Source organism: Bubalus bubalis, chromosome 18, assembly GCF_019923935.1.
Source record: "Bubalus bubalis isolate 160015118507 breed Murrah chromosome 18, NDDB_SH_1, whole genome shotgun sequence".
In the NCBI taxonomy this organism is placed as follows: Eukaryota; Metazoa; Chordata; class Mammalia; order Artiodactyla; family Bovidae; genus Bubalus; species Bubalus bubalis.
In genome coordinates, this window is record NC_059174.1 from 51,034,713 (window position 1) to 51,059,292 (window position 24,580).

The window sequence follows — 24,580 nt, forward strand, 5'->3', positions numbered from 1 at the left end:
GGAGGGAGTTGGGAGGATGCTTCAGGATGGGGGACACATGTACACCCATGGCTGATTCATGTCAATGTATGGCAAAACCACCACAATATTGGAAAGTAATTAGCCTCCAATTAAAGTCAATTAATTAATTTTTTAAAAATCAAAAGGAAATGCTGCAAAATAAGAGAATAATCTGGGTGGGAGAATTAAATTTGATTTGAATTTTGTAAAAAAAAAACAAATAGAATTTTAGACAAATATTTTTTCTATCACTAACAGGGTCTGACTGAACAAAGGTCAAATTCATAGGTGTCAGAAATAATGAAGGGCCTGAAAGGGCCTAAACACTAAATTTTATCCTCTTCAAAAGCATCTAGAGTCTATCTAAGGATCCTCGGGATCTGGTGATGGATGTTCAGTCACTATCTGGGGAAGAGATGCACAGACTTTTAATCACTGTGAAGGAAGGAGGTATCAACAGAATATTTGTCTTCTGTGATTTAAGGCCAGAAACTTGGAGCCTTACTTAAAACCAGGACATAAAAATAAATACATACATTTTAAGGTAATAAATAAAAAGTTTTCATTATAAATGTTTTAATAAAAATAAGTAAAAGGAAACAATCATGATGATGTATGGAAGAAACCAACACAATATTGTAAAGCAATTATACTTCAATTAAAAATGAATAAATTAAGATGTTAAAAAAATGCTTAATAAAAATATACACATAAGTAAAAAACAGTGCTTCCCCTGGCAGATCAGTGGTAAAGAATCTGCCTGGCAATACAGGAGACATGGGTTTGATCCATGGTCTTGGAAGCTCCCAGAAGCCTCGGAGCAACTAAGCTTAACTACAGCTATTGAGCCTGTGCTCTAAAGTCCAGGAGGCACAGTTACTGAGCCCACGTGCTGCAACCACAGAAGAGCCTGTGCTCCACAACACCAGCAGCCATTGCATTGAGAAGCCTGCCCACCGAAACTGGAGTGTAGTCCCAATTTGCCACAACTAGAGAAAAGCCTGCTAAGCAAGGATGAACCAGCACACCAAAGATAAAATAAATAATTTAAAAAACATTTTTTTAAGAGAAAGCCAGACAACGTAAGGGCTATGAAGTTAATAGGGATCAGAAAATCTCTCCTGGTCCTAGATAAAGAGCAAAAAAGCTTCCATTTTTGACTCTCTGAACAGATTATATAGAAATACTGGCCTTTGGGTTGAAGTCTTTTCCAAGCCCTTCACACAGTGGTTCATGGCACTGAAATCACACAACTGAGAAATGGAAAGATCACACACACACACACACATACACAGACACATGCATTCCCAGTTGAAGAATAAAGAAAAGTCTACAGCATAGGCAGAAAAAAGATTTAAAACCAATCTCTAAGGGAATTCCCTGGCAGTTGGTGGTTAAGATTCAGCATTTCCACTGTTCAATCCCTGGTGGGGAAACTAACATCTCAAACGCTGCTTGGTGTAGCCAAAACATAAATAAATAAACACAAATAAAACCAATCTTGATGCTTCTACCAAAAACAAACCAAAAAACCAGCACATCTCAGACAATACATGCTAAATAATTGGTATATTAGTTATCACTGGCCATGCCAAAGAAAAAATAGAAAATGTTATATAAAAAATGAACCTTATTTTCATTCTTTGTTTTTTAAATCAGTGAACTCTAACTGAAAGTCCAGAAATAATCCTTCACATTTGCAATTGATCTTCAACAGCACATCAAGGTAGTTTAATGTGGGGACTTCCCTAGAGGTCCAATGGTTAAGACTGCAGTTCCAATGCAGAGGGTGCGATTTCTAACCCTGATCAGGGAACTAAGATCCCATATGCCACGAGGTGTGGTCAAGAAAAAAAAAAAAGATAGCTCAACATGGCAAGAATAATATTATACTTTTTGCAACAAGTGGTGCTGAGACAAGCATATTGTGTGTGTGTGATAGTTGCTCAGTCACTCGCTCTTTGCGATCCCATAGACCATCGCCCACCAGGCTCTTCCGTCCATGGAATTCTCCAGGCATGAACACTGGGGTGAGTTGCCAATCCCTTCTCTACAAGACAAGTATATCTGCATGCAGACTAAATAAACTGGATACCTACTTCATACCACGTGCAAAAGTAAAGTCAAAATGAGTCATACACTTAATTTTGAAAGCTGAATCTATACAATTCTTAGAAAAAATATACAAGTAAATCTTCAAGACCTTGGGTTAAGAAATGAGTTCTTATATGTAACACTGAAAGGACAAATGACAGAAGAAAAGGTTTATAAATTGGACTTTATCAGAATTAAATTTATGCTTTAGTTTTCAGAGAAATGAAAACTGACAGAATGGGAGAAACGTATTTGCAGGTCAGGTATCAGATAAAGAACTTGAATCTAGAACATGTGGAGATACTGACACCTCAATATTAGTGACAACACAATTTAAACATGAGCTAAAGCAACTGAATAGATACTTCACCAAAGAATATGTGCAAATGGCTAATAGACACATGAAAAAGTGTTCAACATCATTAGACATAAAGAAAATACCAATGATATACAAAATAGAAGCAGAAGATTAAGAAGAGGTGGCAAGAATACACAGAAGAACTATACAAAAAAAGGTCTTAATAACCCGGGTAACCACGATGGTGTGGTCACTGACCTAGAGCCAGACATCCTGGAGTGTGAAGTCAAGTGGGCCTTAGGAAGCATCACTATGAACAAAGCTAGTGGAGGTGATGGCATTCCAGTTGAACTGTTTCAAATCCTAAAAGATGATGCTTTGAAAGTGCTGCACTCAATATGCCAGGAAATTTGGAAAACTCAGCAGTAGCCACAGGACTGGAAAAGGTCAGTTTTCATTCCAATCCCAAAGAAAGGCAATGCCAAAGAATGCTCAAACTACCACACAATTGCACTCATTTCACATGCTAGCCAGGTAATGCTCAAAATTCTTCCAGCTAGGCTTTAACAGTACCTGAATTGAGCACTCCCAGAGGTACAAGCTACATTTAGAAAAGGCAGAGGAACCAGAGATCAAATTGCCAACATCTGTTGTATCAGAGAAAAAGAAAGAGAATTCCAAAAATCATCTATTTCTGCTTCATTGACTACCCTGAAACCTTTAACTGTGTGGGTCACAAGAAACTGGAAAATTCTTAAAGAGATGGGAATACCGGACCACCTGACCTGTCTCCTGAGAAATCTGTATGCAGGTCAAGAAGCAACAGTTAGAACCGGACATGTAACAACGGACTAGCTCAAAACTGGGAAAGGAGTACACCAAGGCTGTATTTTGTCATCCTGCTTTTATCACTTGTAGCAGAGTTTTTGTTGTTCAGTCACTCAGTGATGTCCAACTCTTTGTAGCCCCATGGACTGCAGTGCACCAGGCTTCCCTGTTCTTCACCATCTCCTAGAGCTTGCTCAAACTCATGTTCATTGAGTCGGTGACGCCATCCAACCATCTCGCCATCTCCTGCCTTCAATCTTTCCCAACATCAGTGTCTTTTCCAATGAATCAGTTGTTTCATCATGAGGTGGCCCAAGTATTGAAGTTTCAGCTTCAGCATCAGTCCTTCCAATGAATATTCAGGGTTGATTTCCTTTAGGATTGACTGGTTTGATCTCCTTGCAGTCCAAGGGACTCTCAAGAGTCTTCTCCAACACCACAGTTCTAAAGCATCAGTTCCTCGCAACTCAGTCTTCTTTCTGGTCCAACTCTCACATCCATACATGACTACTGAGAAAACCATAGATTTGACTATACAGAAGTTTGTGGGTAAAGTAATGCCTCTGCTTTTTAATACACTTTCTAGGTTTGTCATAGCTTTTCTTTCAAGGAACAAGCATCTTAGTATCATAAGGGTGGTGTCATCTGCATATCTGAGGCTAGAGTACATCATGCAAAATGCCAGGCTGGATGAAGCTTAAGCTGAAATCAAGATTGCCAGGAGAAGTATCAATAACCTCAGATATGCAGATGACACCCTAATGTTGGAACATGAAGAGGAACTAAATAGCTTCTTGATGAAGGTGAAAAGAGGAGAGTGAAAAAGCTGGCTTAAACTTAACATTCAAAAAATGAAGATCATGGCATTAGGTCCCATCACTTCATGGCAAATAGATGGGGCAAAAACTGGAAACAGTGACAGACTTTATTTTCTTGGGCTCCAAAATCACTGTGGGCGGTGACTGCAACCATGAAATTAAAAGATCCTTGCTCCTTGGAAGAAAAGGTATGACAAATCTATAAAAGTGTATTAAACAACAGAGGCATTACTTTGCCAATAAAAAGTCCATATAGTCAAAACTATGGTTTTTCCAGTAGTCATATACAGATGTGAGAGTTGGATCATAAAGAAGGCTGAGGGCTGAAGAGCTAATGCTTTTGAACTGTGGTGCTGCAGAAGACTTTTGACAGTCTCTCAGGTAGTAAGGAGATCAAACCAGTCAATCCTAAAGGAAATCAACCCTGAATATTCATTTGAAGGACTGATGCTGAAGTTGAAGCTCCAACACTTTGGCCACCTGGTGTGAAGAGCTGACTCATTGAAAAATACCCTGATGCTGGGAAGGATTGAGGGTAAGAGGAGAAGAGGGCAACCGAGGATGAGATGGGTTGGATGGCCTCACCGATTCAATGCACATGAGTTTGAGAAAACCAGGAGATAGTGAAAGACAGGGAAGCCTAGCATGCTGCAATCCATGGGGTCACAAAGAGTTGGATATGACTGAGCAACTGAATAAAACAACAAATAGATTTAAAAGAAAATTTAATGATATTGATACATCAAATAGAGAATACCAATAATTAGAATTTTTTTTCAAAAGGACCAAATGTAAATTCCTTAGTTAGAAAGCACAACCTCAACAAAAACTCACTAGAGGGCCCCAACAGCAGACTTGAGCTAACAAAAGAATCAGTGAACTTGGTGATAAATCAATAAAGACAATCCAATCTGAAAAACTGGAGGAGGAAATGGCAACCCACTCCAGTGCTGTTGCCTGGAGAGTCCCCATGGAAAGAGGAGCCTGGTGGGCTACAGTCCATGGGGTCGCAAAGAGTCGGACAGGACTGAGCGACTAAGCACAATTTAAAAAAAATACAAGAATGAAGAAAATTCAACAAGGCCTTGGCAATCCATGGGCCACTATCCCATTTAGCAACATGCACACATAGGAATATCAGCAGGAGAAGAAAGGGGCAGAAATGATAGTAAGATCAATCTGTCGAGTGTTGCCATCGAAACAATGTTAGGTCTCCTCATCCATGAAGATGGAATGTCTTTCTATGGGTTTACATCTTCTTAATTTCTTTCTGCAATGCTCTGTACACATCAGACAGGTGGGTTGTTGATAGGCATGAGGACTATACTCAGAAAAGCTCTTTTTAAAAACTAGAATAGGGAATTCCCTGATGGTCCAGGGGCTAAGAATCTGCTTTGCAACACAGTCTGTACTGGTTCAATCCCTAGTCAGGGACCTAAAATCCCAGATGTCGATGGGCAACTAAAATTGAATGCCACAACTAAAGACCCCAAACAGCCAAATTAATAAGTGAAAAGAAAGAAAGAGAAAACATGGACTTAAAAAAAGAAAGAATAAAAGGAAGTTCCATGGGTGTTTACACGGGGTCCCATGGCCTGGACTATTATCCAGTCAGCAGGAGAGATGGACAATGAATTCTTCTTGTTTACAGATTGAATGTTCTTGATACTTATCAGAAAGTCCTAGACATCCCCCAGGATATATGCATATTACCCCCCCTGCATTAACCTCATGAATTTTCATGACTGGATTTTTCCTCCAAACCAAGATAACCAGGGGGCACCTCCTCCTCCTATTGCCACAAAGCCTGCCTCCCGCAGCTCCTGCTTATTCACTCCGCACCTAAGTGCAAACCCTGGGTGGCCCACCTGATGTGCAATGCTCTCCTCTCCCGGACTGTGAATATATGTGGCTCATTCATACACTGCTGTCAACCTCATCTGTGCAGCGTTGGGTGTTGTGTATTTGGTTCTCTTTTAATATTTAAGGTGGGCTGGAGAGAGGATGATCGGAACAGCATGGCTTTTTCCCTCATGATTCTACCAGTACTACTGAACTGCAAGGGGCAGAAGGTCCACTTCTCTGGCAGCCTGCATACCTCCATCCTCCTCCTAATACTGGCAATCTGCTATGACTCTCACTGTTTTTATTCCCACATTCCACACTAAAAAAAAAAGCACCTGCCTTATTTTTCCATTTTATTTCTCCCTTACTCCCATTGTTTCTATTTCTGTCTACATCTGTTTCTATCACTCAGATCTGGTATAAATTTCTTGATGAGTCCAGGTTTTCACAAAAAAAAAAAAAAAAAAAAGAGGTTTTTTTGTTGTTGTTTTTGTTTGGGATGGTTTCTGGTCTGGTTGTTTGTTTGGTTTTTTGCCTTGGTGCTTGTGGGATCATAGTTCCCAGACCAGGGATTGAACCTAGGCCCAGGGCAATGAAAGGACAGAGTCTTAACCATTCCATCGCCAGGGAATTTCACAAGTTTTTTTTTTTTTTTTTAACACTCAAAGATGCTAGGAAGGGTTTCCCAAGTGGCTCAGTGGTAAAGAACCTGCCAGCTAATGCAGGAGACGTGAGATGGATCCCTGATCTGGGAAGATCCCACATGCCTCGGAGCAACTAAGCTTGTGTACCACCACTGTTGAATCTGTGCTCTAGAGTCTGTGCGTGGCAACAGGAGAAGTCTCCACAATGAGAAGCCTGAGCACTGGAACTAGAGGGTACACCCTGCTTGTCACAACTAGCGAAAAGTCCTTTGTTTTTTGCTGGAGCAATGAAGACCCATCATAGACAAAAACAAGTAAATAAGTAAAAATTATAAATAAAAAAAATAGAGGAAAACAGGAGACAGGGACTCCTGTCCTCAGGAGAAGGGAAATTCAAAAAGGAGGGGATATATATATATGTATGCATATATACATATGCATATGCATATATATCATCTTGCTTTGCAGTAGAAGCTAACACAACATGGCAAACCAACTATGTCGTTACTGTTCAGCCACTATGTCGTGTGCAGCTCTTTTGTGACCCCCATGGACTGTAGCTTGCCAGGCTCCTCAGACCTTGGGGTCTCCAAGGCAAGAATACTAGCCTGAGTTCTGTTTCCCTCTCCAGGAGACCTTTCCAACCCAGGGACCAAATTCGTGTCCTCTGCGTAGGCAGGACAATTCTTTACCACTGAGCAGCCACCAGGGAAGACCAAAGTAACTGTACTGCAATAAAAGTTATTTAATAAAAAAAAATAAGATATATATCATGAATCTTATACACTAACAACAATAAAAACTGTATAGAGGGATTTCCCTGGTGGTCCAGTGGTTAAGACTCCAGGATTCCACTGCAGGCCTGGGTCCCATCCCTGGTCATGGAACTAGTGAACCCCCATGCCACAAAGGGGGACCAAAAAAAAAAAACCAAACAACAACAACAACAAAAAAAGAGTAGGCACCCTGAAAGGTTGAAGGTTCAACTTGCATTGTAATCAAGCTGCCAAATCAGCCAATGGCCGGATGAGGCTCTGTGTTTGATTTCCAGCAATTTCAGCCCTGCAGCTTTAGGAGAAAGGGGTCAAGAAACTCCCAAGTCACTTAGGCAGCACTTGGGCTGAAAGTTTGAATTCTTGATCTCATCTTTTTTATTTCACCATTTTGTGTGCTGATGTCAGGAGCAACAAACCAAGGTCATTGTATTCCTTGAGTGAGTGAGTGAGTGAGTCGCTTAGTCGTGTCCGACTCTTTGCAACCCCATGGACTGTAGCCTACCAGGCTCCTCCCTCCATGGGATTCTCCAGGCAAGAGAACTGGAGTGGGTTGCCATTGCCTTCTCCAGGGGATCTTCCCGACCCAGGGATCGATTAGAAGTTTGTTTGTTATAAGTGATTGATTAGGCATATCTAACAGATATTTTGCCTGATCCTAAAACAGTTCACACCATGGACTATCAGTGGTCTGTTTATGACTGGGAAGTCAGTAGTGTCTTTTTGGGGCCACACCATGCTGTTTGTGGGATCTTATTTCCCTGACCAGGGGTTGAACCCATGCCCCCTGCAGTGGAAGCATGGAGCCCTAACTCAGACAGGAAATAGGTTCCAGGTTAGATTTTTATAACTGGCTTCCTGTTTGGATTTCATGGGGTATGAAGAAGTAGGCTTCAGGCTGGATATTTAGAACTGTTAGGTTTTCTGAGACAAGAGATAGATGGACTCCAGTTAAGCATTTACCATCAGCCTCCTGTTTGCTCTCTAGAACAGAAGTAACAGGGTTAATAGAAAGTCTTGGTCTTTTGTAAACACCTTGAGAAAATAGTGATGGCAATCGTCAAGGTAATAATCAAGGCAAGGACAAAGAGGGGAAAAACCCTGTTTGAGTAAAGGATTAAGGGATTTCTCCTCCCTCAATTTTTGGGACAAGGGAGATACTCCAGGTGTGCAAAAGGGCTCCTTGTGGGTCAAAAGCCAGGGATAACAGCAGGCCATAATGAGTCTTGCTCCTCCTAGAAGCCTTCACTTGCGATCTGTCTTGGTTGAGAGGTGCATGCGCTCCCAGAGGAGGATCCCAAGGTAGGTCACGTGTAGGAAAAGACACCAGATAACTGGCAAAAGATAAACAAAGCCCCTGAAGAACTGACTTGTATGAATGACTTCACCACCTCTTCACCGCAGTCCTCCTCGCTAAGGGGGACACCCACATGCTTTCTCTCTGGGTGTGCATCTCTGCCTTGCTTCTGTCTTAATCAAACAAACTTTCTCACTGTGTGCTTTCCCACTTGTTGTGCTGTGTCTCTAACAATAAACTTTGCACCCACATTTATAGTTTTTGCCTCTGTTAAACGGATTTTTCACTGGGGGCAAAAACCCAGGAAAAAATTGCTGCTAGAGTCTAGACTTTGCTGTCTGATGGCTAGGATTCCAGGTTCTCATCCAGGCTACTTCAATTCCTGGGCAGGGAATTAAGATCTCGCTTCCTGCTGGCACTCTCTGCTGCCTCCTTGAGATCATAAGGACTGGATCTTAGTCTCCTTTCAAATGTATTTCAAACCACTGAGGCTTGGAGACATTAGACTGCCAGCCAACGTCCTGTACTTTCCACCTGAGAAATAAACTTGAACAGCATGCTCTCAGGCTGGGGAATGATCAAGCCCCATCCAGGTGAAGTTGATTCTTATCAGGTTGAAGAGATGTTGGGGTCACCGGATATATAAGAAGCAGATCGACGTTGGTCAGCCACAGGACAGCAAGCTACCATGGCACTGTGTTTGGGATTCTTTGTGATTTGGGTTGGTGCGTCTATGTTTCTACAACTGGACCCTGTCATCGGAGGTGAGAGAGGGGAGACAGGCTAGAACTGGTGCGAAAGACCCTGCCACAGATGTGGATTGATGTGCAAAAGTCATAATAATAATAATAATAATCTTTTTGTTGTTCAGTTGCTAAGTGGTTTCCCACTCTTTGCAACCCCATGGACTGCAGCCCTCCAGGCCTCCCTGTCCCTCAGTGCCTCCTGGAGTTTGCCCAAGTTGATGTCTGCTGAATCAGTGATTCTATCCAACCATCTTATCCTCTGCCATCCTCCCCTCCTTTTGCCTTCAGTCCTTCTCAGCATTAGGGCCTTTTCCAAAGAGTTGGCTGTTCACATCAGGTGGCCATGGTGATGGCAAATACATCTACCATTTCTTAAATATGCCGGAAGGGTCCGATGCTATGAAGGGCTTCACATTTTATTTGATTTTCCAGCAACTCTATGAAACCCAGGTGAGTTTGCCAGCAGAGCCAAAAGCCTTTCTGAGAGCTGTCTCACCCCTGAATCTCCATGGCACTGTCCCATGCCGGGGTCCAGCCCCGGCTGATCCAGGGCATTCGAAGCGGGGACGGCGTCGGCGACCTATTTAATTATTTATTCATCAAAAATATAAAGAGTAATAGAATGAGGATAGCTCAGTGAGGAAATTCAGTGGAGAAAAGAGGCTGAGTAGCTTGGTTTACGCGGGAGACCAATAAAACTTCAAGACAAGAAGTTTGCACCACTTACGTAGGCCGCAGGCGTCCTTCCGTTCTCCCGAAGGAGAGGAGACACTGAGGCCTCCCCGGTCGGATCTTAGAAGCCCAGGCATAATTAGCAAGCATGGTGGGTTCCGCGCTCCAGATGGAGACTCAGCTGGAATTTGGGAGAGAGAGTGACATGGGGAGACCAAGTTTCGGTGAACAAGGCCCGCACTTTATTTTCCAAAGTAGTTTTTATACCTTAAGGTATGCATAGAGGATAATGGGGGAAGGGGTAGAGTCATGCAGCAAGCCAGGCTTTCTTCCTGCAAACTTATCATATGCAAAAGTTCAGGTGATTGACATCATCTTCTGGCCCGGAGGCCTGTTAACATTTTAAGAAACTTATCTTTCTCTAAAGGTGATTATTCCAAAGTCAGGCACCAGCCTTCCAAAAAGCATTGGACAAAGCTGCATTTTACATTTCTATACACCCATTATATCAATCAATACACTGCCAAGGACACAGTAGGTAAGGAGTATGAAGACTTAGCAGCAAACTGGCTCAACAAGTGAAAAAACCCTTCACCAATACAATTTCTAATTAATCTTTTAACTACTCAAAGGAATCTGTGTTTAGGCAGTTTAGAACATCTCCTGCCTCTCACAGTTGGGAGGCTCTGAACAATCACATGTGGCCGGAAAAACCCATTCAGGCAGGCTAGAGGATTTCCAAAGGAGTTTGTAGGTTAAACACTGTCACACCCAGGAATTATTAACTGGAGCTGTAAGCTAACTCTTTTTCCAGAGAGAGGTAGTGGGAGACAGCCCCCCGTAAAGTCAGAGGTGTAGGTGAAAGCACAAAGCAGAAAGTAGGCAGACTCTGGTTTGGGGGTAGATGCTCGAGAATTTCCAGGGGGACTCCTGAGGCTCGATCCCGCCTTTGCGTATGCCGAGCCTCCTTCCTCATGACCTTTGTCATGGGCGGAGTGCCTCACGCTGGCTCCCGGCAGTGATAGAATTCCAGTTGAGCTATTCCAGATCCTCACTCAATATGCAATATGCCGGCTCCCAGCATCTCCCCCTTTTTTATTTCTTAAAACAGCCAGATGCAGCTCAGTCGCGAGCTTCTGAATGTTCTGCCGAAGAATCCTGACAACACAAGGAAGAATGATTATGAGAAGATTAGACAGAATGTTTTTTCCAGAAATAAAAGTTAGAGAAGGTGTGAAAAAAGTCATTAGCTGCTCCAGCGGCGGTAAAATCCAGTCGAGAGTGTTTCAGGGTCTGGATTTGATTATGAAGTTTCCCTAAGTCCAGGCCAATGTCAGAGCTGTTCCAAACACCTGAGATATGATTTTTGATTTTTTCCCATTCATAATCTGTCTCATTTACCTTTAAAGATGTCACGCATATCCACCGGTAATCAGCGTGGCAAGACAAAGCCATTTTCAGTTTTAAAGCCTGTAAATCAGTCCCAATATGCATTATTGCCTCTTCTAAGGCGTCTACTCTCATCTCTAATTTCTTATCTATAGCTTCCTGTGTTGTTAGAGTTAGTGAAACATTTTTAGACATGGTATCAACATATTGGGCAGTATGCACTTGTTGAGTCAATGATATTGCTGCCACAGTAACAGAAGTAATTGCGGTTATTAAAGCTGATATTCCTAAAATAAGTAAGCCCACAAATCGTCGCAATCGCATTAAATCCTGAAGTTGTTGTAACACGGCAAGACTATAGTTATATCAATAAGTGGTTACATTATAAGATAAGGTGGACGTTGTAACACTTACAAAGGAGCAAACATTATATTGAGGGTTTAAACAAGATGAGAGCATACATTATTCACAGGTCACTACATTGGGTCCACCAGTTTAAAGTCACATGTACATTAAGTTTTCCAGAATCGTTGGTAAAGAGAAAAACATAAGGAGAGGGTAGACAAGCCAAATCAGAATAAGTAGAATTATTTTCTGGTTGGAGTTCGCGCTGCAGCAGCCTCGTCAGTCTCGCTGGGACCTCGATGTTTATCTTGCCTCCCCTTCTGGTGGGCTCCTCTTTTGTGATCGAAGCAATGGGGGAACTGGATGTCTGGGGGTCTGCAACATGGTGAATCAGCCTGTCTAAATTGGAGAATCTGCATCCTGTGGAAAAATATAAGCACATCCTCGACCGATAGTTAATAATGGGTCAGGACCCTTCCATTGTCCTGAGAGGGCCTTCCATTTGACTAATGGTTTTGCATTTAATTGCTCCAGGCACCAATGACGAAGCATTGCAATAGTTCTGGCTGAAATCAGTATTTAAAATATTTATTATGAAAAGAGCATGTTGCAAGATTTGATGGGGAGAACTATACTTAAACTCCCCTTCTTTTAGTTTTTGAATTTGGATTTTTAATGTTTGATGCGCTCTTTTAACAATGGCTTGTCCCTGTGGGTAATAAGGGATGCCTGTATTATGTTTAATTTGAAACTTTATACAAAATTTCTGAAAAGACTTAGAAGTGTAAGCAGGAGCATTGTCAGTTTTCAAAGCTTTTGGCAGGCCCAAATATGAAAAACAAGTAAAGAGATGTTGTATCACATCTTTACCTGCCTCTCCGGTACGAGCAGTTGTAATAATAACGTGATAAAAGGTATCTACAGTTACATGAACAAAAGACAGTTTTCCAAATGAAGAGACATGAGTTACATCTGTCTGCCAGAGTACGTTAGGTTTGAGACCATGACGATTAACTCCCATAGGTAGACTATTATAAACAGTGGGGCAGTGTAAGCAAGAACGCACAATCTCTCGAGCAGTCTCTCTGGGAATTTGGAATTGATATCTTAAGGCAGTAGCGTATTGATGATGAAGTGAGTGAGAGGCTCTGGCCTCTTCAATCACAGTAGCCACTGTATTTCTGGTTAACAAGTCAGCCAAATCATTAAAGGCATTTAAAGGGCTGGGCAATCTGGAATGAGCCCGAATATGTCCAATGAAAAATATTTTATTTTTTTTTTAAATTTGTTGCTGTAACTTAGTTAACAAATGAAATATGGTAGTTTTATTTTCAGGCAGGACCGCAGTCTCAATGTGTGGAAACAGCCTGACCACATACTGAGAATCAGAGTAAAGATTAAATTCCTCATCTGCAAACATAGCAAAAGCCTCTATGACTGTTGTTATTTCAGCTCTTTTAGCTGAAGTTTTTTGTGTTTTTAAAACTTTTTGGTGGTTTTTAGTAACTATGAAGGCTTTACCATTTGCTGACCCATCAGTAAAAACTATTTGAACATTTGGAACAGGAGATTGTTTACATCTGACAGGAAAAATAACTGGATGTCTGGATATAAAATTCAGCAAAACATGTGAAGGTAAACGATGTAAAAATTTTGACCACAATAGTTTCTTATAGCAATCTGCCAATTTTCAAACATTAGAAGAGCATCAAATTGTTCCTTATTATATGGAATTACAATTTCTGATGACTCTTTACCAAATAATTCAATGTTCCGCTTTTTTTCTTTAATATCAAAGTAGCTATCAATCCTGGATAAGAAGCCGCTACTTTTTTAGTTTGAGCGGGAAGATGGACCCACTCTAGGGGGCCGTTTTGCCATAAAACCAATTTTTTGTCTGGTTACCCAAATTACACCTATGGGGGTTTTATGGCAAAGGAATTGTCAAGCAGTTGTCAATTTAATTTTTAAAATTTACATTTTAACAACATAAATTTAGAGATATGTTAATTTAGGTCTAATGCTTAGTTTAGGTCTCTGTATAAATTTAAATAATAAATGTATAACCTCCTTATCTCATTTTAGTATATAGATATACCTAAATGCAAAATGTATATATATATGTATTTATATATGGCAACAAGTATAAACTTATTGACATAATTAATATACTTGAATTAATCTTTATAATTAATATATTAATATATATATTACAGCAATACAATACATACACAGCTAATACCAACCAACACAAACCAATGTACTGCAATAATACATGTCACACATATATAATATAATTATATGGTATATAGAACATATATCATCACAGCACATCAATCTATACCAATTAATATCAGCCACACACACATTATATTACTGCAATATATATTTAATTATACAGTATATATATAATATGCATATATAGCATACATATTAATTTATATACAAATTAGTTAAGTATAGATCTATAAATAGAATTAGGTATACCTTTATTATATTTTATTTATACTCATACCTAATTAGGCAAACTGTAATTATGTAAATATATTTATATTATGTATTTATAACAACATATAAAGTATTGTTAATTGTACCGCCTGTTGATAACTAAGAAATTGAGAAAACCCTTCTCTGAGTATCTCCTATTTGAGACAGCACGTCCCTCCCCCATAAGGTAAAGGGGAGCATAGGAACTACATAGGGTTGGAAAGTTCTACAGGTATCCTCAAACTTCCAATCTAACATTTTTGAACTTTTAACTACTGTGGGGGCTTGAGGGCAAATGAAACAAAATTTGACCCCTGAAATCTATCAGGGCAACTTGCCAATCATCACTATTTTGTAAAAGACTTGCAGTTGATCCTTATTGAGTGAAATTATTATATTTGCTACTTGTTTTCTAAAAAGTTCTACACTTTTTTTTTCTTCATTTTATAATTAATTGTGTCACCAAGCTGGAATAAGATAAAACTATTTTTCTTGGGGTCACTGATAGATGGAACCAATGGGCCTTTTTGTCACAGGCGCCTTGTAGGTGTATGTTTTGTGGCAAGAATAATTTAATCTCATCTTTTGGTAATATTAATCCTAATTAACTGATCATTTAAAGTCTCATCTACTTTAACAAGAGTTGACTCTGTCTCATTTAGTTAACTTTCTCTTAGAACTGGAATTAGGATTGCTTTTTAAGTAATCAAAGGCTTTAAATCTGCAGTAGTCAGTTTTAAATGTGGGTGTATCCAATCAATGTATCCTAATAATTTTTGGAAATCATTTAAAGTTAGTAAACAATCTTCAAATGGGCATTATCAATTTTCAGAACTTTTGGCACCTAAATATGAGAAGCAAGTAAAGAGGTGTTGCACAACATCTTTATAAGCTTTTCCAATTATCGTTTTGTAAACTAAATCTGGTCTATAGCTTTTTAGATGACAAGTAACCATCTAATCTTTGCTTGAATACTTTCAGAAACGGGGAACTCACTACTCTTTAAGGTTTTAAACTCTCCCTCACCTTTTTTTCTATAGCATTCCCACTCCGCTTTTTCTAATCCCACCAACTCATTTTCAGTAGTATGTGTTGGCCAGGAGCTGGGTCAGTCTTTTCCAGAAATGTTAAGAGACGTCTGTTCTTGTGTCTAATAGTCCTGACATTTTACTTTCTTGAATTAAAAGATCTTTTAAAGGCCTTGGAGCTGTAATTTCCTGTACCCAAAAGGCTAGATCACTAGATCTAAATGTTCTGTGGCTCTTAGCTTGAGAAGTCAAGTTTTTTCTTGTCTGATAAGGTAAAAGCAAAAACTGTGTTATTCTTTGACCTTTATTAATTTGTACAGTTTTGGTAAGCAGCGGGATCAAAACTTTAATTTTTCAATATAATCAGAATCTACTACACCATGCACCACCGAAATTTTTCTTTTCTCTCTTTTTTATTTTTTATTTATTTATTTTTTTTTTTTTTTAAGAAAGCGAGCTACGCCCTAGCACAAGTCCTACAATGCCCTCAGGTAGGGGGCCAGCCACTCCCATTGGAATTGGAGTAACCAGCTAGTCAAGGGTTAATATTGTTGTTAAATCCCCTTACAGTTTTTCTCTTAGCCTGGGTGAGACCCCCCTGAGGGGGTTTTCTCCAAGGAGCACGCTCTGCCAATTGTGCAAGTAGTCTTGTTTTAAAAGCTCCACTGTTTAAAAAACTTTTTATCTTTTTCAGGCTTAGGCAACACTTTGAGAGGCTTTGGGGGCAAAGTGGGGAACTCTTGGGCCCTAGAAGGCGCAAACGGAGGCGGCAGCGATGGCCTTAAATCAGAAAGTGGTGGATAAGTTTTTTGTTTTTTAAAGGTTTGCGTAGAGCGGGAGGGAGCTCGCCAGGGCACCTGGTCACAGTGTCTCTTACTGTCTCTCTCTCTCTTCCTGTCTTTTTCACTTTTTTCTCACCCTTCCTTTTTCGCTACCCTTTTCTTTCTTTCGTTTCTTTCTCTTTACCCTCTTCTCTTCCCTAATTTTTTTTTTTTTTTCTATCTTTTTTTCTGTATCTCCTTTTTTAACTTTTTTTCTCTATCTTGATGCGTTCCCTGATTCCTTCCTTCCGGCTCCCGGCAGTCCCAGACATGGGCAACCTAGACCAGGGTTGGTTACGTTGTTCAAATGAAGAGTTTTTGATGTTTGAAGAGTTCACCGTTTGAAATATTGGGTTCAGCCTGTGTTTTCCCTTAACATCGTACGAAAGAAGAGGGACAGGGTGGGCTCAGGGCATAGCCTATAAACAGCGTGACACAGCTGAGTCTGACCTTGTGGTTGATTTCACATATGTCCGTAGCTAAGCAATAAGAGCAGGTCAGCGTCTTCCTCACCTGTTCTGTTAGCCCTCTAGTCACTGAGTATACCTGTTCAGGGTAAACAAGGACTTCAAAATATAAAACAAAATAAAAGTTAGAGATGCAGGGCAGGTCCTACCACAGAAGGTATTCTGGTTGTGGCCTGCTTTGTTCTATTTTGGTTGTTACTCTTTTTCTGTTATCTTGTTTTTGTTTTTTATTTTTAATTGGAGGATAATTGCTTTCCCATGTTGTGTTGGCTTCTGCCATACCACAACGTGAATCATCCATAAATATGTATATATATATATGTATATATAAATATGTATATATTATATATATATATGGGATATATATATCTCCTCCTGTTTGAATCTCCTTCCCACCCCACCCCTCATCCTACCCCTCTATGTTGATAACACAGAGTGCTCCACTGGGCTCCCTGTGTTATAACAGCAGCTTCCCACTAGCTATGTATTTTACACAGGGTGGTGTGTATGTATCGAAGCTATCCTCTCAATTCGTCCCACCTAAGCCTAACCCTGCTTTGTTCCTGCTCCTCCTCCGTCCATCTCCTCTGCTCCTGCTTTTCTTCCAGATCAGCAGCTGTCTGAGGACTACTTCATTCTTCCTAAAGAAATGGAAGACATTGCTTCTGGTGCAGAAACCAAAGGTAATCAACAAGGGAAGAGAACGACAACAAACCACAGTCCAGGGCAACAAATTAACATGTGCGGCAGGGTAACTGATGGGGATTCTCCAGAGGTACTTTACAGGCAGGAGCTCATAGCACCCTCTCAGTCACGGGAGGAGGCCTCTGTGCACGTCCCCCAAGGGGGCATCCCCAGACAGCATCAGGGTTGAGGCATCTGTAGATAGTGTGGCGGGAATCTGAACCCAGGGTCCAGGCTTCAGAGCTGGTGTCACTAAAGTTCTACAGTAGAAACTGCCCGATCTCACATCTGTACACCAGTCCTCACAATTTATATATTTTTAACATGCCAGCTGGTCATTCTTTACATCTAGTTCTTTGTATCTATAAATGGGCATATATTTTTAAATAAAATTTTTTCACTGTCAAAAAAAGTTAATAAAGCAAACACTGCCCAAAGTTAGAGAACCCTTCCTAATCCCTGAGGGAGGGACCACATCGTACTGACCTTGACGTCCCTGATGCTTAGCAGGGAGCTCTGTACCTGGGAGGCTGAACCAGAGACTTTACCAGAATTACCACGGAGATCATGAAACCCTAAGAGACAAAGAACCGAACAATGTTTTTCTTCTTTCAGATATGAAATGTGTTTTCCCGTTCACCTATAAGGGCATAAAGTTTTTTAGCTGCACATCCCATGATTCCATATTCCTTTGGTGTTCTCTCAGTGCAGACTATACAGGGAGATGGAAATACTGTACTAAGACAGGTAAGTGTGCAGACTGTCCTCATAAGAGGAGCCCACGGCTTCCCAGGTGAAGGGGGAAGGTCAAAACTGTCTCCTAGATGGAAAGTTCAGACACCTTCTGACCCAGCCCCAGGTGTTCCATTCACATCCCTTCCTCTCTTCTCTCTCGTTGGCTGCTCTGGGTCTTCGTTACTGTACAAGGACTTTCTCTAGTTGCAGCGAGTGGGGTCTACTCTACGTTGGTGTGTGGGCTTCTCAGTGCAATGGCTTCTCTTGTTAAGGAGCACAGGCTGAAGGGGCGCTGGCTTCATGAGGTGCATCAGGTTGGCTCAGTAGTTGAGATGCCCAGGCTTAATTGCTCCTCTGCCTATGGGATCTTTCAGACCAAGGATCGAGCTGATGTTCCTTGCATTGCAAGGCATCCTTAACCATTGACCACCAGGGAAGCCTCCCTTTCTCTTGATGAGACTAAAAATGACCCTCCCACAATTAATGTTTTCACCCATTCCTTCTGTTTTTCAGACTATGCTAAATGTGTCTTTCCCTTTATCTATGGAAACAAGTCTTATCAGGCTTGCATAAAAACTGGGAGTGTTACTAAAAGGTATTGGTGCTCACTCTCTCCAAACTTCGATGAGGATCGAGCTTGGAAGTATTGCTAGCAATAATAATAATAATAAGGTAAGAATGCCCAAGGAGAATGGGAAGAGACAGGGATGAGCAGGGAAGAGACAGAACTGGATAAAGAGGTGGAGTCAGATGTCCAGTGAGGAGGGAGGAGGCAGGTGTAGAGAGGGGATGAGGGAGAAAGATGCAGAAGGAAGAAGGAGGAGCAGAGTTTCACAAGGAGAAACACGCAGAGAGGATGAAGAGGAGAACAGGGACAAAAGATGGAAACAGAGGGAGAGACAAAGGCAAACTGCAAACAATGGAGAGAGGAGAGTCCCAGAGGGAAGGAGAAAGAGAGTTTGCAGGATGACAAATGGAAGGAGGAGGATCTGGAGAGGACCGGTGCCAAGACGAGGCGGAAGAGAAGGTGAGAGAGGGGCAGAGACAGGACAACAGAGTCTTTGGAGCAGGCATGAGACAGTAGGAACTGAGATGGGATGAGCAGAGAGCAAAGGAGAACCAGACTTTTGCCTTCTGTGGGACTGGCTGAGAAACAAAACTAGACTCACTACCACTGACCCCAGGACCATGCTGTTACTGTCCAGCACATCCACCCATGGCCATGGGTGCAACCCAGACTTTGAAACATCGGTGAAGAAAATGAAGAACTCTCAAGCATGAAGGTGATGCTCTGATGACAGAACTGAAATACATTCCCTGAATCGCCACCATGTTCCCCCTGTGCATGGTTCCAATCAATAAACACTTTCTCTGCAGGTGTGGTCTTTGTCCCACAAAGAAACCTGTGTATCAGATGGGAGGGTCTCAGTGTGCTCAGGTTAACCAGACAGGCTCTTCTCGTCTTCCTTTCCCTTCTTTGGGGTCCCAGTGGAACATCAGTATATATCACAATTGTCCCCCTGGGGGATTGATTGACAGGTGAAGACCCATTGGTAAGATTTGAGGTGAGGTGGGAGAAGGATCCCATATAGGGTATAGAGGGCTGGTCCTTGTCATAAAGATTTTCCAGACTTAGCTGAAATGTTATTCCTTCCTGGAGCTATTCTCTGATACCCCTGTATAAGGAGTCTCCATCATGTCTTTCCAGTTCATCTTTTCTCTCCTCACAATTGAACTGCCCATCTTCCACGGGGGACTGGAATTTGAAGGAGGGTCAGGATGGACTGTGTTCACCGTGGGTGGCCTCACTCCTAAGTGCAGAACCTGACATACCTTTGGTATTGATCAAAAGGGCCACTTTCCTTTTTAAGACATACAGGAATTTTAAACGAATATTATTTCCATCACTAATGGGGTCTGGTTGAAAGATGGTTAAATTCACAAGTGTCAGAAACAACGAAGGGTCTGAAAGAGCCTAGTCACAAAATTTTATCCTACTCAAAAGCACCCAGTGCCTATCTAAGGAATCAGGAGACCTAGTGATGGACTTCCGGTCACCATCCAGGGAAGAGGTACACAGACTTTTAATCACTGTGCAGGAAGGCTGTGTTGATAGAATATTTGTCCTCTGTGATTTAAGGCCAGAAACTTGGAGCCTCACTGCAGCATGCCAGGCTTCCCTGTCCTTCACTGTCTCCCGAGTTTGCTCAAACTCATGTCCGTTGAGTCAGTGACACCATCCAACTATCTCATCCTCTGTCTCCCTCTTCTCTTCCTGCCCTTAATCTTATCCAGCACCAGCGTCTTTTCCAATGAGTCGGCTCTTCCCATCAGGTGGCCAAAGTATTGGAGCTTCAGCTTCAGGGTCAGGGTACTTGGATTCAATTCTTGGTCAAGGAGCTAAGATCCCACATGTTGATGGGCAGCTAAGCCTGTGCACCACAACTAAAAGACCCGAAGCAGCCAAATAAATAAACAAAAAGAAAAAATACATATGCTTAAAAAGAAATACAAAACAAGAATATAAGAAAGTTCCTTGGGTGCTCACACTGGGTACCCACAGTCTGGACTATTGATCAGTCAGCAGGAGAGGTGGACAATGAGTTCTTCCCTTTTACAGATTGAATGTTCTTGATACTAATCAGAAAGTCCTAGACATCTCCCAGGGATTCATCTATATGCATATTACCCCCCTGCATCAACTTCATGAATTTTCATAACTGGATTTTTCCTTCAAACCCAGAGAACCAGGGGACACCTCCACCTCTTGTTACTACAAAGCCTGCTTTGTAGTAATAGTAAGCCTGCAGCCCCTGCTTATTCACTCTGCACTGAAGTGCAAACCCTGGGAGGCACCATGTGATGTGCAACATCCTCCTCCCCAGACTGTGAATACATGTGGCTCATACACTGCTGTCAACCTCATCTGTGCAGTGTCGGGTGTTATGTATTGGGTTCTCTTTTAATATTTAAGGTGGGCTGGATAGAGGATGATCAGAACAGCATGGCTGTTTCTCTTGATCCTACCAGTACTACTGAATGGTAAGGGGTATTGGTCCACTTCTTGGGCAGCCTGCATACCTCCATCCTCCTCCTAATACTGGGAATCTACACGTCCATCGAGTCAGTGATGCCATCCAGCCATCTCATCCTCTGTCGTCACCTTCTCCTCCTGCCCCCAATCCCTCCCAGCATCAGGGTCTTTTCCAGTGAGTCAACTCTTCACATGAGGTGGCCAAAGGACTGGGGTTTCAGCTTTAGCATCAGTCCTTCCAAAGAACACCCAGAGTTGATCTCCTTCAGAATGGACTGGTTGGATCTCCTTGCAGTCCAAGGGACTCTCAAGAGCCTTCTCCAACACCACAGTTCAAAGGCATCAATTCTTCAGTGCTCAGCTTTCTTCACAGTCCAACTCTCACATCCATACATGACCACTGGAAAAACCATAGCCTTGACTAGACGGACCTTTGTTGGCAAAGTAATGTCTCTGCTTTTGAATATGCTATCTAGGTTGGTCATAACTTTTCTTCCAAGGAGTGGGGTCGCAAAGAGTTGGACACGACTGAGCGACTGAGCTGAGCTGAGCTGAACTATGACTCTCACTGATTCTGTTCCCACACCGCACCTTAAAACAAACAAACAAACAAACAAAAAGCCTTCTCTCTCCTTCTGCTTTCTCTCCCACCCTCTTTGTCTCTATCTCTCTCTCTGCATTTATTTCTATCTCCCAGGTCTGGTATAAGTTTCTCATTGAGTCTATGCTTTCATCTAAAACAAGAGTTTTTTGTTGTTTTATTTTGGGTGGGTTTTTTGTTGGTGGGTTTTATTTTGTTGTTGGTTTTTTGTTTGTTTGTTTGTTTGTTTTTCCCCAGGGTGCTTGTGGGATCATAGTTCCTGGACCAGGAATTGAACCTGGGCCCTGGGCAGTGAAAGCACAGAATCTTAACCATTCTATCACCAGGGAATTCCACAAGAAGTTATTTTTAACATCAAAGATGCTAGGAAGGATTTCCCTGGTGGCTACTTGGTAAAGAATCCATCTATCAATGCAGGAGACATGAAGTTGATCCCTGATCTGGCAAGATTCCCATGTGCCTTCGAGCAACTAAGCTTGTGCACCACCTCTACGGAGTCTGTGCTCTAGAGCCTATGCTCCACAGCAAGAGAAGCCACTCCAATGAGAAGCCTGAGCACTGGAACTAGAGCATAGCCCCCACTTGGCACAACTAGCGAAAAGCCCTTGGAGCAATGAAGACCCAGCACAGGCAAAGACAAAGAAATAAATGAAAATTATTATTTTTTTTAAAGTAAAGACAGGGACTAATGGGAGGGAAACGCAAACTCAAAAAGGAGGGGATATGGGTGTATGCATGGCTGGTTCATTCTTCTCTGCAGTAGAAGCCAACATAGCTAAGCAGCTATGTTGCCGTTCTTGTTGCTATTTAGTCACTAAGTTGTGTCCAACTCTTTTGTGACCCCCATGCACTGTAGCCCTCTAGGCTCCTCGGACCTTGGAATCTCCAAGGCAAGAATAACGGCATGAGTTGCCATGTCCTTCTCCAGGAGATCTTCCTGACCCAGGGACAGAACCTGTGTCTTCTGCATTGGCAGGCAGATTCTTTACCACTGAGCTACCAGGGAAGACCAAAAAAGAAATAAATAAAGTTTTATATCATAAATCCTATATGCTAAGAACAATTAAAATGATAGAGAGGGACTTCCTTGGTGGTCCAGTGGTTAAGACTCCAGGCTTCCACTGCAGGGGTCTGGGGTTCCATCTCTGGTCTCAGAATTAACAAATCCCCATGACACAAAGTGTGATCAAAAGAAAAAAAGAAACAATAACAAATGTAGGCATATGGAAAGGCTGAGGGGTCAACTTGCATTGCAATCAAGTTGCCAAATCTGTCAGTGGAAAGATGAGGTTCTATGTTTGATTTCCAGATTTCAGCCATGCAGCTCCAGGAGAAAGGCGTCAAGAAACTCTCAAGTCATTTAGGCAGCACTTGGGCTGAAAGTTTGAATTCCTGAGCTCACTTTCTTCTTTCACCATTTAGTACGGTGACATTAGGAGCAACCAATCAAGTCATTATGTTTCTTAGTTTCCCCCAAAAAATATCCAAAAGTATCATCTACAGAGTCACACGGCACTCTGCTTGCTTTAAGTGGTTGATTAGGCATACCTAACCTCATGCGAAGAGTTGACTCATTGGAAAAGACCCTGATGCTGGGAAGGATTGGGGGCAGGAGGAGAAGGGGACGACAGAGGATGAGATGGCTGGATGGCATCACCGATTCGATGGACATGAGTTTGAGTAAACTCCAGGAATTGGTGATGGACAGGGAGGCCTGGCGTGCTGCGATTCATGGGGTCACAAAGAGTCAGACACGACTGAGCGACTGAACTGAACTGAACTGAACTGAACGGATATTTTCCCTGACTCTAAAACAGTTCACACCACGTACTATCAGTGGTCTCTACAACTGGGAAGTCAGTAGCGTCTTTGTCTCTTTTTTTGGCCATACCATGTGGCTGGCAGGATCTTAACTCCCTGAGCAGGGATTGAACCCATGTCCCCTGCAGCGGAAGCATGGAGCCTTAACTCAGGCAGGAGATCAATGAGTTCCAGGTTAGATATTTACAACTAGCCTCCTGTTTGCATTTCATGGGATATGAAAAAGTGGGCTCCAGGCTGGATACTTAGAACTGATAGCATTTTCTGAGACAGGAGACAGATGAGCTCCAGTTAAGGCACTTACCATCAACCGCCTTTTGCCCTCAGGAATAGAAGTAACAATAGAAACAAGGTTAATAGCCAGTCTTTGTCTCTGGTAAACACCTTAAGATTCATGGCAATTGTCAAGGTAATAATCAAGGCAAGGACAAAGACGGGAAAAACCTTGTTTGAGTAAAGGATTAAGGGATCTCCACACTCCCAACCCTCCACTTTTGGAAACAAGTGAGCCACTCCATGTGCATAGAAAGGCTCCTTGTGGGTCAAAAGTCAGGAGATAACAGGAGGCCATAATGAGTATTGCTCCTCCCAGAAGCCTTCACTTGAGATCTATCCTGGCTGAGGCGGTGCATGAGCACCCAGGGAAGGGCCCCAGGGTAGGTTAGGTGTAGAAAAGGAAACCAGATAATTGGCTAAAGATAAACACACACCCTGAAGAATTCACTTATATAAATGACTTAGTCTCTTTGCTGCTCCTCTTCACAAAGCAGACACCCACACCCTTTTTCTCTAGTTGTGTGTCTCTGCCTTGCTTCTCTCTTAACTAAACTGTTTTTCCGTGTGCTCTCCCACTTGTTGTTGTGCTGTGTCTCTAACAATAAACTTTGTACTTGCATTCAAAGTTTTTGCCTCCGTGACAAATGCATTTTTCACTGGGAGCAAAGATCCAGGGAAAAATTGCTTCTAGAGTCTAGCCTTTGCTGGCAGATGGCTAGGATTCCTGGTTCTCATCCAGGCTACCCAGGTTCAAGTCCTGGGCAAGGAATTAAGATCTCGCTTCCTCCTATTGCTCACTGCTGCCTCGTTGAATTCATAACCACTGGACCTAGGTCTCCTTTTAAATGCCTTTCAAACCACTGAGGCTTGGAGACAT

The 24,580-nt window shown here is 42.0% G+C and overlaps 1 non-coding gene across 1 annotated transcript; it reads left to right on the forward strand.

Annotated features, from left to right (window-relative positions):
• The first annotated feature begins 17,102 nt into the window (after window positions 1-17,102).
• On the forward strand, window positions 17,103-19,347 carry SPA3. The gene is made up of 4 exons (XR_006546043.1): window positions 17,103-17,235; window positions 17,852-17,983; window positions 18,485-18,643; window positions 19,156-19,347. It is a non-coding gene; the product is annotated as an uncharacterized SPA3 (transcript).
• The last annotated feature ends 5,233 nt before the right edge of the window (window positions 19,348-24,580 follow it).